A 6,153-nucleotide genomic window follows, 5' to 3' on the forward strand; every position below is an offset into this window, starting at 1 on the left:
CCAGTCCCGTTACCAATCGTTCCCCTATCCATCAGTCCCATTACCAATCCTTCCCCTATCCACCTGTCCCATTACCAACCCTTCCCTTAATCCACCAGTCCCATTACCAAACCTAACCCTATCCACCAGTCCCATTACCAATCCTTCCACTATCCACCAGTCCCATTACCAACCCTTCATCTATCCACCAGTCCCATTACCAATCCTTCCCCTATCCACCAGTCCCATTACCAATCCTTCCCCTATCCACCAGTCCCATTACCAATCCTTCCCCTATCCACCAGTCCCATTACCAGTCCTTCCCCTATCCACCAGTCCCATTACCAATCCTTCCTCTATCCACCAGTCCCATTACCAACCCTTCCCCTATCCACCAGTCCCATTACCAATCCTTCCCCTATCCACCAGTCCCATTACCAATCCTTCCCCTATCCACCAGTCCCATTACTTATCCTTCCCCTATCCACCAGTCCCATTACCAACCCTTCCCCTATCCACCAGTCCCATTACCAATCCTTCCCCTATCCACCAGTCCCTTATCAACCCTTCCCCTATCCACCAGTCCCATTACCAATCCTTCCCCTATCCACCAGTCCCATTACCAATCCTTCCCCTATCCACCAGTCCCATTACCAATCCTTCCCCTATCCACCAGTCCCATTACCAACCCTTCCTCTATCCACCAGTCCCATTACCAATCCTTCCCCTATCCACCAGTCCCATTACCAATCCTTCCCCTATCCACCAGTCCCATTACCAATCCTTCCTCTATCCACCAGTCCGATTACCAATCCTTCCCCTATCCACCAGTCCCATTGCCAACTCCTCCCCTATCCACCAGTCCCATTACCAACCCTTCCCCTATCCACCAGTCCCATTACCAATCCTTCCCCTATCCACCAGTCCCATTACCAATCCCTCCCCTATCCACCAGTCCCATTACCAACCCTTCGTCTATCCACTAGTCCCATTACCAATCCTTCCCTATCCACCAGTCCCATTACCAATCCTTCCCCATCCATCAGTCCCATTACCAACCCTTCCTCTATCCACCAGTCCCATTACCAATCCTTCCCTATCCACCAGTCCCATTACCAATCCTTCCCCATCCACCAGTCCCATTACCAATCCTTCCCTATCCACCAGTCCCATTACCAATCCTTCCCTATCCACCAGTCCCATTATTAATCCTTCCCTATCCACCAGTCCCATGCAATCCTTCCTCTAGCCACCTGTCCCATTACCAATCCTTAACCTATCCACCAGTCCCATTGGCAACCCTTCCTCTATCCACCAGTCCCATTACCAATCCTTCCCCTATCCACCAGTCCCATTACCAACCCTTCCTCTATCCACCAGTCCCATTACCAATCCTTCCCCTATCCACCAGTCCCATTACCAATCCTTCCCCTATCCACCAGTCCCATTACCAATCCTTCCCCTATCCACCAGTCCCATTACCAATCCTTCCCCTATCCACCAGTCCCATTACCAATCCTTTCCCTATCCACCAGTCCCATTACCAATCCTTCCCCTATCCACCAGTCCCATTACCAATCCTTCCCCTATCCACCAGTCCCATTACCAATCCTACCACTATCCACCAGTCCCATTACCAATCCTTCCCCTATCCACCAGTCCCATTACCAACCTTCCCCTATCCACCAGTCCCATTTCACCAATCCTTCCCTATGCGCCAGTCCCATTACCAATCCTTCCCCTATCCACCAGTCCCATTACCAATCCTTCCCTATCCACCAGTCCCATTACCAATCCTTCCCTATCCACCAGTCCCATTTACCATTCCTTCCCGTATCCACCTGTCCCTTTACCAACCCTTCCTCTATCCACCAGTCCCATTACCAATCCTTCCCCTATCCACCAGTCCCATTACCAATCCTTCCCCTATCCACCAGTCCCATTACCAATCCTTCCCCTATCCACCAGTCCCATTACCAATCCTTCCCCTATCCACCAGTCCCATTACCAATCCTTCCTCTATCCACCAGTCCCATTACCAATCCTTCCCTATCCACCAGTCCCATTACCAATCCTTCCCTATCCACCAGTCCATACCAATCCTTCCCCCTATCCACCAGTCCCATTACCAATCCTTCCCCTATCCACCAGTCCCATTACCAACCTTTCCCCTATCCACCAGTCCCATTACCAATCCTTCCCATATACACCCAGTCCCATTACCAATCCTTCCCCATCCACCAGTCCCATTACCAATCCTTCCCTATCCACCAGTCCCATTACCAACCCTTCCCTATCCACCAGTCCCATTACCAATCCTTCCCTATCCACCAGTCCCATTACAATCCTTCACCTATCCACCAGTCCCATTACCAATCCTTCCCCTATCCACCAGTCCCATTACCAATCCTTCCACTATCCACCAGTCCCATTACCAATCCTTCCCCTATCCACCAGTCCCATTACAATCCTTCCCTATCCACCAGTCCCATTACCAATCCTTCCCTATCCACCAGTCCCATTACCAATCCTTCCCTATCCACCAGTCCCATACCAATCCTTCCCTATCCACCAGTCCCATTACCAACCCTTCCCTTATCCACCTGTCCCATTACCAACCCTTCAACTATCCAACAGTCCCATTACCAATCCTTCCCCTATCCACCAGTCCCATTACCAATCCTTCCCCTATCCACCAGTCCCATTACCAACCCTTCCTCTATCCACCAGTCCCATTACCAATCCTTCCCCTATCCACCAGTCCCATTACCAACCTTCCCTATCCACCAGTCCCATTACCAATCCTTCCCTATCCACCAGTCCCATTACCAATCCTTCCCTATCCACCAGTCCATTACCCAATCCTTCCCTATCCACCAGTCCCATTACCAACCCTTCTCCTTCCCTATCCACCAGTCCATTACCAATCCTTCCCTATCCACCAGTCCCATTACCAACCCTTCCCTATCCACCAGTCCCATTACCAATCCTTCCCTATCCACCAGTCCCGTACCAATCCTTCCCTATCCACCAGTCCCTACCAGCCCCTATCCACCAGTCCCATTACCATTACCAATCCTTCCCTATCCACCAGTCCCATTACCAATCCTTCCCTATCCACCAGTCCCATTACCAATCCTTCCCTATCCACCAGTCCCATTACCAACCTTCCCCTATCCACAGTCCCATTACAATCCTTCCCCTATCCACCAGTCCCATTACCAACCCTTCCCTATTCACCAGTCCCATTACCAATCCTTCCCCTATCCACCAGTCCCATTGTCCTTCTCCCCTATCCACCAGTCCCATTACCAATCCTTCCCTATCCACCAGTCCCATTACCAATCTTTCCCTATCCACCAGTCCCATTACCAACCCTTCCCTATCCACCAGTCCCTTGCCAACCCTTCCCTATCCACCAGTCCCATTACCAATCCTTCCCCATCCACCAGTCCCATTACCAATCCTTCCCTATCCACCAGTCCTATTACCTACCCCTCTCCTATCCACCAGTCCCATTACCAACCCTTCCCCTATCCACCAGTCCCATTACCAAACCTTCCCCTATCCACCAGTCCCATTACCAATCCTTCCCCTATCCACCAGTCCATTACCATCCTTCCCTATCCACCAGTCCAATTACCAACCCTTCCTATCCACCAGTCCCATTACCAATCCTTCCCCTATCCACCAGTCCCATTACCAATCCTTCCCCTATCCACCAGTCCCACTACCAATCCTTCCCCTATCCACCAGTCCCATTACCAACCCTTCCCCTATCCACCAGTCCCATTACCAATCCTTCCCCTATCCACCAGTCCCATTACCAATCCTTCCCCAATCCACCAGTCCCGTACCAACCCTTCCCTATCCACCAGTCCCATTACCAATCCTTCCTCTATCCACCAGTCCCATTACCAATCCTTCCCTATCCACCAGTCCCATTACCAATCCTTCCCTATCCACCAGTCCCGTACCAACCCTTCCCCTATCCACCAGTCCCGTTATCAACCCTTCCCCTATCCACCAGTCCCAGTACCAATCCTTCCCCTATCCACCAGTCCCATTACCAATCCTTCCCCTATCCACCAGTCCCATTACCAATCCTTCCCCTATCCACCAGTCCCATTACCAACCCTTCCCCTATCCACCAGTCCAATTACCAATCCTTCCCCTATCCACCAGTCCCATTACCAATCCTTCCTCTATCCACCAGTCCCATTACCAATCCTTCCCCTATCCACCAGTCCCATTACCAATCCTTCCCCTATCCACCAGTCCCATTCCCAATCCTTCCCCTATGCACCAGTCCCATTACCAACCCTTCCTCTATCCACCAGTCCCATTACCAACCCTTCCCCTATCCACCAGTCCCATTACCAATCCTTCCCCTATCCACCAGTCCCATTACCAATCCTTCCCCTATCCACCAGTCCCATTACCAACAATTCCCCTATCCACCAGTCCCATAACCAATCCATCTCCTATCCACCAATCTCATTACCAATCCTTCCCTATCCACCAGTCCCATTACCAACACTTCCCATATCCACCAGTCCCATTACCAATCCTTCCCCTATCCACCAGTCCCTTTACCAATCCTTCCCCTATCCACCAGTCCCATTACCAATCCTTCCCCTATCCACCAGTCCCATTACCAATCCTTCCCCTATCCACCAGTCCCAGTACCAATCCTATCCCTATCCCCCCGTCCCATTACCAACCATTCCCTATCCACCAGTCCATTACCCTTCCCTATCCACCAGTCCATTACCAATCATTCCCCTATCCACCAGTCCCATTACCAATCCTTCCGCTATCCACCAGTCCCATTACCAATCCTTCCCCTATCCACCAGTCCCATTACCAATCCTTCCCCTATCCACCAGTCCCATTACCAATCCTTCCCCTATCCACCAGTCCCATTGCCAAACCTTCCCTATCCACCAGTCCATTACCAATCTCTCCCTATCCACCAGTCCCATTACCAATCCTTCCCTATCCACCAGTCCCATGCCAATCCTTCCCCTATCCACCAGTCCATTACCAATCCTTCCTCTATCCACCAGTCCCATTACCAACCCTTCCCTATCCACCAGTCCCTACCAACCCTTCCCCTATCCACCAGTCCCATTATAATCCTTCCCTATCCACCAGTCCCATTACCAATCCTTCCCTATCCACCTGTCCCATTACCAACCCGTCCACTCTCCCCCAGTCCCATTAGCAATCCTTCCCCTATCCACCAGTCCCATTACCAACCCTTCCTCTATCCACCAGTCCCATTACCAATCCTTCCCCTATCCACCAGTCCCATTACCAACCCTTCCCCTATCCACCAGTCCCATTACCAATCCTTCCCCTATCCACCAGTCCCATTACCAACCTTCCCTATCCACCAGTCCCATTACCAATCCTTGCCCTCTCCACCAGTCCCATTACCAATCCTTCCCCTATCCACCAGTCCCATTACCAATCCTTCCCCTATCCACCAGTCCCATTACCAGCCCTTCCCCTATCCACCAGTCCCATTACCAATCCTTCCCCTATCCACCAGTCCCATTATCAACCCTTCCCCTATCCACCAGTCCCATTACCAATCCTTCCCCTATCCACCAGTCCCTACCAATCCTTCCCTATCCACCAGTCCCATTACCAATCTTTCCCTATCCACCAGTCCCATTACCAATCCTTCCCTATCCACCAGTCCATTACCAACCCTTCCCTATCCACCAGTCCATTACCAATCCTTCCCCTATCCACTGGTCCCATTACCAACCCCTTCCCTATCCACAGTCCCATTACCAATCCTTCCCCTATCCACCGGTCCCATTACAATCCTTCCCTATCCACCAGTCCCATTACCAGTCCTTCCCCTATCCTGGTCCCATTACCAGCCCTTCCCCTATCCACCAGTCCATTACCAATCCTTCCCCATCCACCAGTCCCATTACCAGCCCTTCCCTATCCACCAGTCTGTACCAATCCTTTCCCCTATCCACCAGTCCTACCAATCCCTTCCCTATCCACCAGTCCCATTACCAATCTTCCCTATCCACCAGTCCATTACCAATCCTTCCCTATCCACCAGTCCATTACCAATCCTTCCCTATCCACCAGTCCTATCACCAATCCTTCCCTATCCACCAGTCCCAGTATCAACCCTTCCCTATC

The 6,153-nt window shown here is 51.5% G+C and overlaps 1 pseudogene; it reads left to right on the top strand.

Moving 5' to 3' along the window:
• The first annotated feature begins 1,124 nt into the window (after positions 1 to 1,124).
• The window catches only part of LOC127005280 (uncharacterized), a 14,226-nt pseudogene continuing 9,197 nt past the window's right edge, over positions 1,125 to 6,153 (top strand).

This window comes from Eriocheir sinensis, chromosome 29 (assembly GCF_024679095.1).
Source record: "Eriocheir sinensis breed Jianghai 21 chromosome 29, ASM2467909v1, whole genome shotgun sequence".
NCBI lineage: Eukaryota > Metazoa > Arthropoda > Malacostraca > Decapoda > Varunidae > Eriocheir > Eriocheir sinensis.